This window comes from Cyanistes caeruleus, chromosome 4 (assembly GCF_971803275.1).
Source record: "Cyanistes caeruleus chromosome 4, bCyaCae1.hap1.1, whole genome shotgun sequence".
In the NCBI taxonomy this organism is placed as follows: domain Eukaryota; kingdom Metazoa; phylum Chordata; class Aves; order Passeriformes; family Paridae; genus Cyanistes; species Cyanistes caeruleus.
In genome coordinates, this window is record NC_141704.1 from 82,054,371 (window position 1) to 82,066,486 (window position 12,116).

The following is a 12,116-nucleotide window of genomic DNA, read 5'->3' on the forward strand; positions in this document are numbered from 1 at the left end:
ACCCCTGTCTTCTAGGATTCTTCATATTTTGATGCATCTTCAATTTTATTGTTCCCTTTTCAATGCCTCCTGAGCAAAGAGGTTTTGTGGTTTACATGGGACAGCTGCAAAGCCTCCCTGAACAGAGCAGAGGCTGCAGAATTTAGCACTGGGAGGTCTGGCTTTGACCCCTGGATCTGCTTTTCCTACTCAGAAAACAAATCAAGGCAACTGAAGCACATACAGTGAAAATGAAGACACAGATTTTTCTGGGTAGTGGTAGAGCTGGAGTCATGGAGGCAGCTAGAGGGATCACAGAAGAGAAACTTTGCTTCTTTTAACTAAACCAGGAGAGGCAAGAGGAAAAAAAAAAAAAAAAGCCATGTTGTATTTTGATAATTACTTCTTTTGAGCCACTAGTTATGATTCCATAAGAAGTAGGGAAAGCAGTGGCACACAAGGGGCTGACAGAAGAGGCATGAAAGCCAAGAGGAGTGGTTGAAAGAGCAAAACATATTTGAAATAGAGGACAGTGTAGGATGAGAGAGACACAAGGGAAGCAGGGGGTGAGAGAAAATACTCTGAGAGGGGGAAGTAAATGCATCTCCTTCCTGATTAGCAGGGGGTAAGGAAAAGTATGTAGTCACAAACTCTTGTGGAGTGGAAGGAGCTGGAATGCTGTGAGGTAAAGAGAGAGTGGGGAATGACTGAGAGATGGCAAAGTCAGGGAGGGAGAAGCTGAATAAACCAAGAAATGCACAATGAAGGAGAGATCTGCTGATGAGTGGGATACTGCAGGGCTGCATGAGAAGGTGAGATGAGGAAGGTAGAAAATGTACAATCTCAACAGCCTAACAATGTGAAGTTTTAAGTTATCAAGAGAAAAGATGAGGGAGTCAATAAAAAGGAGAGCCAGTTGTCAAGGCAGAGAATAGAAAAGAGATGGGTGGGCACAGACAACAGCTGTGAAATGGAGGCATGAGAGAGAACTGGGACAGTGCTGGAAAGTGTGGGAGACAGGAGTTGGAAACAGAAGCAGAACAAGAGAAAACTGGCATTCCCACTTTTTTTTTGGCATGGTGATGCCGTGAACCAGCTTGCACAGGTCTGTTGCTGAAGTGGGATACGTGGTATCAATACAGCTGCATTAAACTTCAGCTGACACCAACAGGGCTGCAGGTTTAGCTGGGACACAAACACTTCTCTCTAGCTTTGAGTCACCAGAAGGTTTTCCATGATTCCTGCAGCCTGCATGCAAGGGTTTGAGGTGCATGTGCTGAAGAACTTGTTGCTTGGCCAGAATGCACTCTCCAGCTCCTCAGGCTGTTGTGTCACAGACGCTGCAATTGTGAAAGAGCTGTGCAGAATTTCTTTTGTCCCCTGGATGCACACATTCCATTTGTCCAGTGTGAAAGGAGTCACTCTAAAAACCTGACCTAGCATCTGAAAATCTGATGGATGCTCTTTGTAACATCATATTTACTCCACAACACTGTTTGCAGCTGAAGGAACCACTGGAAAGGAGAAGTAATTCACATTACTGAAGTGTAGCCCCACTGTCCAGGAAGCAAAGCAGCAGCTGAACACATCACCATTGGTTTAGGCAGAAAATTAGCAACATTGGGCCTCTTTAGCTTGCAGCTTCCTTGAAAAGCATCTCCCTACTGGGAGTTTGGCTAGCACTGATGTGGCAAAGCAGCCTTCATCGTGGCTCCTCTCCTGTGTGCTTTACTGAACTACATATCAAACCAACAGATCTAAGCCTTAGGTCTCAACAGATTTTCTGCTCCTAACCCACTGGGGCTGAAAACCACAGGTTGTAACTTGATGTTTTGTCCCCTTGAGAGCAATCAACAGGCGAATGATAATTTGTGGCAATGGATTTCAAGCCAGGGAATCAGGATCTTTCCAAGTCTTTCCCCAAAAAACAGTAGAGAGGGGTCTGCTGCCTGGGGGTTTGCTTGTGGTCATCCACACTCACAGCTGCTGCTGGCACATCTGGCAGAGAGATGAGTCAGACACGAGCTGGCTTGGACAGCCACAAAACGAGATGGGGAGCCAGTGATCTGCCCTAGAAACCTCATTGGGAAGCAGAGTGGAGACACAAACCCCTACTCTTGTCTGCCTCCCCAGCTCTGTTGTCCCTGCTCCTGCTGTCCACAGCTATCCCACAGGCAGGCAGCATCATTTCGGCGTAAACAAAGAGATGTTTAATTGTTTCCAGACCAGCAGCCAGCAGTGGTGCTGATAGCTGTGCCCTGTGCTCCAGGACTGCTTCCAAACACCAGGGAGAGGCTCACTGGGATTCACCAGCGTGGGGGAAAAGCACTCACAGGCAGAGAAAACAGCCCAGACAAAATGCAGAGGATGCTGCACAGTGCTCCATGCATAGAGGGGTCCTCACTGGTCACTCCAGGAGAGATGGGCTATGTTCCTACAGGGGAATTAAAATACCACAACAATTCAGTTCTCTGTTCAACACCTTCTTAGATGGGGATTAGTGGTGTCTGAGCAGAGTTGGCAGAGTGGCTGAAGGTTTCTCTGTTGTAACCAGCGTTCCACAGTCTGGAACTGAAGATGTGATGTGAGGGGAAGCTGTATTTCTTGTCTAAGAAATGCTATGAGAAGTGCTGAGCACCTACTGCACAGAGCAAGATGGTTCCTTTTCAGTGCTGGGTCCAAAGCTGTGCTCCCCACTGAGGTCAGATGCAACATTGGTGTAAACCATCAAACCCCTACAGATTAAAAATGCTTTGTGTACACCAATTCCCACAGATGTGGGAAGCCCTTGGTGGTTTCAGCCAGCACAGCCTGTCCAAATCTTCACTGGACACACACCTGCCAGGTGCTTTTTCTGCTATGCTGTTTCCCTGGGGAGTAACTTGTGACTTCACCAGCATCCATTTCCAACATCACCAATTCCTCCACTCTCTGCTGCTGCACTTGGCTGGAGAGATATTCAAATCCCATTTCCTTCCACGGCAGTCAGCAGAAATGGGAAGTGATTGATCTCTAAATCTTGCTAAGAGCAGGATACCAGGTTGTGCTGATGCACAGGTCTAGAAATAAGGCAGAGCCTCACAGAGGGCTGAGCAGCCATCCAAACATTAGCAGGACTGAGCCATGGTTCTAGCTCTTTCACTGAATTGCTCTGAGTATGTGAGTAAATCAATTCATGTATGTTTTCCTCATCTAGAAAATGGGAACGGTCATATTTTGATACCTCAGGGAAGCTGTGAGGCTTAATTAGTTAATGCTAGTGCCTTGTCAGTTCTCATTACCATGGTGTCTCTGTGTTTATTGCTCTGAAATTGTAAAATGCTAAACATTATTATTCTAGATGAGGTGGAGTGACTTAATCCAGCTTCTCTGTAAATACCAAGGCCAGGGAGTTGATATTCCTGGTACTGGCTTTAGTGTGAGGACTGCCCTACTTGTAGAAAAATCTCCCTGACATATAACAAAATTGATTTATTTTCAGATTCCTAATGTAGTTGCTCTTGAAACAGTTAAGCTGCACTTTAACTGGTTTACTTAATGTGTAATTAAACTCACCCGGGATAAACATAATTTAAGCTGGTTTAGACACAATGTTGGTTCCAGTGTAAGGGAAACAGAAGAAGGTCCATGAAAGACTTTCAAAACCTGGCAAGTCACTCAGAGGAAAGTGACTGTAGGCAGCTTGAAATGGGGGATGGCTGAGAAATTCATGGACTGAAGGGATTTTTAGGTGCCTGGCCTCAAAAAAAAAAAAAAAAAGAGCTAGTGACTAATCCAGTGAATCATCTCCAGACCTTTCCCAGAACAGTCCTGCTGGTAACTAGGGAGTTTTGAGATACTCAGCTTTTTCTGTCACAGGTTAAGAGAGAAGCACAGGAGCACAGTCTTGGACTTAGGGGCTGTTAGAAAAGACCTGAGATGCCTGAAATTGGGATGGGGGGCTGCCTGCACCCCTTCTGACCCCAGCCTCTCCAGCAGCTGTGTCAGCTGAGGTGGGGGAGCCTGGGGGAGGAAAAATTTCTTGACCAAAAGGGTTGTCAAGCACTGGTCAGCTGAGGTGGGGGAGCCTGGGTAGCCAAGGGCTGATAGTAGCCTGGGGAAGGGGGGCTGCTCCTCCCACTGCCTTTCAACAGGGGCTGGGAAATGGCTTTACACTTTGCACATATCACTTTCATCCTCCAAGGCACCAGAAGCACAGCCCTGTACCTCAGCCTGGTGCTCAGCTCAGAAAATCAGCTCAGTGCTTCCTCCAGGGCTGGATGCAGCCACACAGTGACAGTGGTTGCTCACCTCTCCTTGTCACCAGCCCAGAAGTGGAAAGAAAAGACCTGCCTGTGCTGTTAGTGACACTGTCACCCATTGACTCCTCCAGCTGGTTCACTTTTAGCAGCTCTCACCAAACACTTGAGGCTCAGCTCCAAAGGTTCCCATGCTAGCAGGGTATCAACACAAGCTGCTGGTGCTCCTTACAGTTAAGGCAGGAAGGATGCCGTAGGCTCCTGACCAGAGATCTGATAAACAGGTCTCAGTCTTGGCCAGAAGAACCTCTAGGTTCCTGTTCCCAGCTCCACAAACAGCTCTGCCAATGCACTTCTGCTTTTCCCAGAGCTCAAGATGAGGATCCTGCTGCAAACCACCTGCCTGTGGTGGAACGGTTGCGCCTGTGGAAGCACTGACTTGTTTTAAGCCTGTGAACCGATGAAAATACAAGTAAATAGGCAATGGAGAAAGGAGAAATTGGCAAGGAGAAGGGCCAGCTGATTTATTCCTTCTTCTGCACTTAATAGCTCTCGGGGTTTGGGTTTCCCACACCTACCCTTCCTGGTTCACCTTCATGTCTAAGCCTCATTTTCCTGCTGGAAAGAGAGGAATGTGTGCCAGCAGCTCTGTCTGTGTGCCCCAGCCCCCAAGATACCGAGATCCTGCTGGATCGTGGCACCACAAGAGCCCAGCCACTCCAGGTTAATCACCCAGGTCAACAATCCCATTTGCAAAGTGCTCAGCACCCAGCCATCCTGCCAGTTATCTGAGTGCCCATCCTTTCCCTGCCTCTTCCCAGCAGTGCAGGCAAAATGGGGTGACTTTGCTGGCAGCTGGGTGACCCCACTTCATGCCCTGGGTGTGGGCAGAATTTACCCCCAAGCCCCAAAATGTGTCAGGAAGGCTTTGATTTATACATCCAGACAAAACCCCATAGGGAACAGCCCTATGGAAATAAAACCTATTATGCTTTACAATTAGAGAGGGGAAAAAAGCTTAGGGTTAAAATATGAAGTGGCCAAGCTATTAACCTTCTCATTTAGAATGAATGGTCACTAAATTACAGGGCACATCTCCTCCCTCCTCCAAAGAATGGGCCTTATGAGGAATGGCTGAGTGTGTTCATCCTGGAGAAAAGGAGACTCAGTGGGGACTTTATCACTCTCCACAACTAGCAGAAAAGAAGATGTAGCAAGGTGAGTGTCAGCCTCTTTTCCCAGGTAACAAATGATATAACAAGAGGAACTGACCTCAAGTTGTACCACGAGAGGTTTAGACTGGATGTTAGGAAAAATTTCTGGACCAAAAGGGTTGTCAAGCACTGGAACAGGCTGCCCAGGGAAGTGGTTGTGTCACCAGCACTGGAGGTGTTTAAGACATGTAGATGTGGCACTTGGGATGTGGCTTGGCAGTGCTGGGTAATGGTTGGGCTTGATGATCACAAAGGTCTTTTCCAACCTAAATGACACTGCTCTGTTAGGTGAGCAATAAAGCACAATTAATCCTGCTCTGAAAATGTGATCAAATACTGGCAGGGAGCCACAGCTGAGCCTGAGGGGGCTAACAAACTTAAATCAGAGAACAGCATATCAGGCAAATAGCAAATCCTCCCACCACCTCCTGTCACCACAAACACCCAGCCAGCGTTTGTGTCCCTATCAGTGACACAAAATGTGCAGCCTTACTTAGAATCCATGGGGGAAAAGCTCATTTTCCACAGGGCAAACGTGCCTTTGGGGAGGGAAGGGGATGGAGTTTCCAGAGATCCTATCTTTTGAGGGGAAATGTTATACATTGATTTTAGCCAGTCCTGGTGGTTCAAAGTCTCCTTGGTAGTGTTTGGGCACACATGCTCTGGGCACAGTGTGAGATGGGGTGGAGAGGTGCTCTCTCACCCTCCTCAGGTGGGAGATTTATGGTGGGGTTTGGCAGTTCTTTTTCGGATGCAGAACAGCCATCACAGCTCTACCTTCATCTTTCCAAACCAAGAGCTTTGTTCAACTGATTTTTCTTTCCCATGAGAGAGGGCTACCATTTGTCTGAAGCAGCATCATAGAAATCAAGGTGAAAGCAAAACCAAGCAAAAATTCATTTAGCAAAACATTCAGATAGCATTACAACAGTGATATTAAATATAAACCAAACTGACAACCAAAATTCCCCTGCAGCCTTTCCAACCCCAACTTTGATGACCATTCTAGGGAAAATTAACAAACAGAAAGAAAAACAAAGATGACTTGAAATAAAAGAGAAACCAGCAAAACAAATTCCTTTGATCCAGCTGAGGAAAAAAAAAATACAGGAGGGGAAAGAGCTAGCAAAAATAGTATTTTTTTTTTTTTTAAAGTGCTGTTAGTATCAGTGATCATTCTGCCTCAAAATCCCAGTTCTGACAGGGGTGTCTTTCATGCCAGGCTCTACCACTGGCCTTCTCAGCTCCAAATTTCCTCCTAGCTGTGGGGTGGGGGACACAGAGGAAGGCAGAACTCTGCAGTCCCGAGATTCAGTCAGAGTCAAGAAGTATTTTAGGCACTCCCCATCCTTTTCCTGCTGTTGGCTGCTGCAGCTGCTGTGCCCCATGCTGTTTCTTTGTAACAGAGAGGGAAGGACAGAGGCAGATTTTCTTTTCAGGACTTACCACTGCTCAGTGTTCTTCACCATCTCCTGTCTCCAGGCAGAGCAGTTACCCCCATCCTTCTCTTGTCCTTTCCTAGCCAGGTGCCTTCTGCAGTTTAGCACCAATTACCTGAAAATAGCAATGAACTTAACTGAACAAGGAACCAAACATCTATTTCTATTCTAAAACTTCCTCCACCTGCCCATTTTGGGTGAATCCAGCCTGTGAGTGCCTTTACTTAAAGGCTGCAAACAACCTTGATTTGTCCCACATGGATGGGTTTTACCCATCACCTTGGGCTCGGTGCACAACCACAGCTGGAAAAAAAACAACTGATCTGAGAAAAAACCTTGATCTAGAAGGACAGGAGTGGTTGTGTGACAGCACAGGGAATAGTTCTGGTGTTCCCCTATCCCTTATGCCATAACTTTAGCAAGAAAACTCACCTAATTTTTTTTTAATTGAGCTTGCAGCTGGATTTGCTTAGCTGTTTCTGAAGTCATGGCTATGAAACAGCAGATCAGTGTCGAGCCAAACTCCATCTCTGCAGTCATACCCATGGTGCCAGAGCCTCCCTCTGTCCCCACAGAGATCTACCCTAGGAGACCCTTCCAGCAAGGCACAGGAACAGCTAAAATTGCAGTGCTCTAACAAATACCTGCCCCTCCCAAAGAGCCTCTCCAAATCTGAGCTGGGGCTCAGCAGAGGAGCAGTGTCAGCACATCCACCCTCCCTGCAGGGCACTGCCACTGTCACCACCCAAAGGCACCCAGGACCAGGCTGTCTGGGGCCCTGCTGCCAGGAGGGAACAAATCTGCCTCTCACCTATTTATTCTGGAGCCATGTGGGGGTTAAGGCTGCCTTTCCCAGTTGCAGAATGACCCAGGTGGGGCTAATGAGTGCTTGCCTTGCTTAGCTAATTAGAGGCACCAAGAGCAGCAGGCTGCAGTTCTGGGCTGGGGTACTTGCAGAGGAAATAGAGAGTGTGTGGATTTTATTTCTAACCTCTTTTTTAAATTTTTAAAATAATTTTTATTATGTTACAGTCAAGTTAAAAACCTCTGGCAGGATACCACAGATGGAAAGAGCAGAGGGAGGAGGCCCCACAGCACCCTTCTCACCCACTCTCTTCTCATCTACCTTATTCTGTGCTGTGAGAAGGAGGCAGGAGTAAAAAGTAAGGAAGGCTGGTTTGTTCCCATTCAAGAGCAGATTTTCAATGTGGGATCTGAATCCTCCAAAGGCCAGCCTAAGCTTCCCCACTTCCCCAGCTCACCCCTCAGAGCTGCCCACGCTCTCAGTGTAGCTCAGCCTGCACTCTGCCCAGAGGCATGTGAGGCTCAGGCATTCTGTGGGACACTTACACCCCAAAACCATCTGCAGGGGTTTCACCCTCCCTCCACACCTGTGATGCATCTTCCTCACCAGTGGGGCTGCCCAAGAGTGCTGAAGGAGAGCCTTCCCCAGCAGAAATGTTGTGAGAGACATGTGTGAGTGTCTGGGGTAGCAGCACAAGATGGAACCAGAAGGATGTGTTCTATCACCAGCTGTTAAAACCAGCTGGGGCACTGTTCTTTATCTCTCCCACCACCCATCCTCCCTCCAAGGGGAAATCTGCTGTTCATGGGCCATTGAATCCCACTGCAGGACTGATAAAATTCCCTCATCCATTGGGAGATGCTCCACCCAGGGACAGGAACCAAGCATTCCTACCTGGATATAATCTGAGATTTGGAACAGCACAGCAGCCTTTCTGCACTGGATGCCAGAGGAAAACAGGAGCCATCTACAGCCCTGGAGCTGCAGAGGAGAACTGCAGCCTTCTACAGGATCTGTGCTTCAGCAGAACCACATCTGTCACTGCAGGAGAGCTGCAGCCAGCATTTAATGGGACTGCTACCAACAGCCTGCCCAACAGGGTGTCAGGTTGTACCCTGACTCTGTCAGTGGTGGTTTCTTGTTGGTTTTCTTTTTTGTACTACTGCGTTTTAATTTTCCTAGTAAAGAACTGTTATTCCCATTCCCATATCTTTGCCTGAGAGCCCCTTGATTTCAAGATTATAATAATTCAGAGGGGCACATTTACATTTTTCCGTTTCAAGGGAGGTTCCTGCTCTTCCTTAGCAGACACCTGTCGTGTCAAACCAAGACACAGAAGAAGCCAAATTATTCTTGCTGGGCTGGGCAGTCCTGCCCTGGCCACTCCTGTTTGCACATCCCAGAGGTTTTTGCCATTGGGGCACAAAGCCACAGACAGACAGACAGACAGACATGGGCACTGCCCACTGTTCCCACCCAGTAACACTAGTGGGAGGTTCTGTGGCATGGACTGGAGCTGAAATCACCTGCTTGGGAAGGTTTGGGGTGCAGGAGCCCAGGTTAGGGGTGATGCTTGTCAGGGAGGTCATCCCAGAGCTGCCAAGGCTGCTCCTGGCCATCCCACGTGTGACAGCGTGTTGGCCAGCACATGACAGCTGGAAGGGATCTGGATTTTGTCTCAACATCACCTCTATCATAACACACCCAAAGAGGGTCTTCAGCTGCTGAGGAGCCTGCCCTGTGCTCACAGGCTTGATCACAAAAAGTTGTGGTCTGAGCTCTCTTTTCTGCGCCCTTTACCTACAAATTTCAGCTGCTGCTGAAAGGTGCTTCTTTTTCACCCCACTCTTGCAAGCTGCATTTCCCTTGTCTCTTTCTAGCTGTTACTTAGTTCCCTTCACGTTGTTTTCCCCTGGCTTTTTCTTTGTTTCCTTCCTAGGAAGCAGCACATCATTATGGCTGCTCTTTCTCTAGAGCTCTCTGAGCCGAGGTCATTACTTAGCTGGGGAGATCCAGCGAGGTGGCTGTTTGTGTGGCTGTGAGACCTGTGAAAAAAGCAGCTAATCAATTCAGAAAATCATCTGGGTGGTAACCCCACTGTCAGCTTATTTTCTTCCCTTCCACTTAGACATCAAACTGGCTGAAGAGGACTCTGGGGAATGAGGCAGGCACTGAGAGCTCCTCCTCTGCAGACACATCTGTGTCTTTCATCAGCAGGGCTCAGGGAATACCACTAACTGGAGAGGGGGAAAAAAAAAATCTCTTTGGAGCTGAGAGGCTCGCTGTCTCCATCCTCTTGCTCTGAAGAGACCCTGCCCAACGGGGAAGCAGGCATTTGAAAAGTGGCTGATGCACTAACCCTGGCAGAAACTGTCACGTAACAGGCAGAGCTGGGGGGGGACAGGGACAAAACACACAGCAATGAGGGCCAGGGAGCAGACCTTGGTAGCCTGCAATGGCTAAGTGCAGCAGCAATTGCAACAGGACATGCAAATGGCCTTCTGGTGAATGAACTTGCTAATTGTTGCACTTTGCTTTCAGTCTTCCTCTAGTCTGTGTTTTTTGGGGTCTGTGTCAGAGCAGGGGGCACTCAGAGCCGTAAAGCCTTTACTGTGGCCAGCTTTAGTCATGAGGAATAGAGACACACAGCTACTCTGGGGCTCTGGTGCCACTCAGGAAAGATAAGTCCTATCAGAAAGGCATTCTCTAGCCCTCTGAAGGGGGAGTGTGCATGTGCATGCATGTGTCAGACTCACAGAATGTGTTGGGAAGGACCTTTAAAGGTTGTTTAACTCCAGCTGCCCTGCAGTGAGAAAGGAGGCCTTCAGCTACATCATATTGCTCAGAGCCCAATCCAGCCTGACCTTTAATTTTTCCAGGGATGGGGAATCAACAATTTCTATGTGCAACCTGTTCCAGTGTTTCACCACCCTCACCATAAAAATTTTTAGGTCTAGTCTTAATCTAGTTTTATCTAGTCTAAATCTAGTCTCTCTTAGTTTAAAACCAGTATTGCTTGTCCTATCACAACATACCCCCACTAAAAAATGTGTCCCATCTTTATCTTTCTTATAAACACCTCTTTCAGTACTAAAAGACCACAATAACTTCTCCCTAGAGCCTTCTCCTGGCTGAATAATCCCAATTCAGTCTTTCCTCAGAGGGGAGGAGTTCTGTCCTGCTGACCATCTTGCACAGCCCTCGGGGTGTGGGACTCATTCCACCAACTCTCACTGCCATCAGTAGCCCCATTCTGGGCCAAAACTTCCAGCCCAAGGCATCCATCAGCCACCCCCAGGCCCCCAAACCTTTTTCCATCCCATGGGAGGGTGTTGGGGGCAGAGTGGGACATGGGGAGCCTCACATTCCATCCTGGGGGACCCCAGAGGGGCAGAGCCAGCACCTCCAAAGCCCTTAGCACCTGCCACAAGGACCAATCCTCCACTGTGCATCAACAAGGATTTTGTCCTCACATCCTAAGAAAGGTGGGAAGAATGGGGCTTTAGACTCCTTTGGACTGAAATGACTGAAATCATGTAGGCTGCTGTTCTGTTTTACTCACATGCAAGATGTCATTAAGCAAATATCTTTTCCATAAAGCAAGGAACACTCACACATAGCCAGGCTTTCCCTATTTTCCATGCTGTATTTATCTAGCAGGAATACTGAACCCTCTGCAAAGGTTTGCTGTAAGTTCAGAATGGGAGAACAGGCTGAATTTGAGGTTTCCTTCCTTCTGCAAGGTTAAGTCGCATCCTTAAGTCTCCTTTTAGAAAGCTGACAAACCATGTTAGAAGAAAGAGAAAAATCTTTAATGGAGAAGCCTTGCACTCAAGAGAACACACAAGGCTGACCCAGGCCACAGTTCAATTCTTGGGCTCATTTTCTGCAGTGACACAGACAACTGCACACCTTTTTTCCTGTTAGAAGCAAACTCTGATGCTCTTCACAGCCAGACAACTTTGCCAAAGGGCCTCAGAGATAAATGAAAGGCTTTAATGTTTGTGAAGAGTGAATTAGCACAAACAAATTCCTTGAAACTGCTCTTTAAAAAAAAACCCACCTCAAATAGAGGGAGAAAGCAGGAAGCTCAACTACCTTTAAAGACAATGCCTTCCTAACAGAGCAAGTTCTGTATAAAATCAAGATGTGTATTTGCTTCCTTTGGTGTCTCCAGCACTTTAAAAAAAATAAAATAAAATAAAGCTTTTATCCTATTATATTTTAAGCCATGACTGACAGCAGAAAAACAAGTTCTTGCCTTATTTCCTCTGTTTTACCAACATGAAATGTTCTGCCCATGGATTTGGCCAGCAGTCTGGAAAATGTCAAGGATAGGAAAGGCTGAGCTTCATTTGCTTTGCACAGATCTGAGTAATGAATTGTTCATTTTAAAGTGCTGTTCTAGCTTGAAAAGCGAGTCTGTAGTGCTGGCATCTTA

At 47.3% G+C, this 12,116-nt stretch overlaps 1 long non-coding RNA gene across 1 annotated transcript; it reads right to left on the reverse strand.

Annotated features, from left to right (window-relative positions):
- Nucleotides 1–1,993: 1,993 nt before the first annotated feature.
- LOC147653828 (uncharacterized) lies at nucleotides 1,994–7,659 on the reverse strand. Its single transcript, XR_015285948.1, has 6 exons — nucleotides 7,303–7,659; nucleotides 6,878–6,985; nucleotides 5,925–5,970; nucleotides 4,796–4,835; nucleotides 4,312–4,667; nucleotides 1,994–2,413 (listed from the first exon to the last, which is right to left on the reverse strand). It is a non-coding gene; the product is annotated as an uncharacterized LOC147653828 (long non-coding RNA).
- Nucleotides 7,660–12,116: the final 4,457 nt, after the last annotated feature.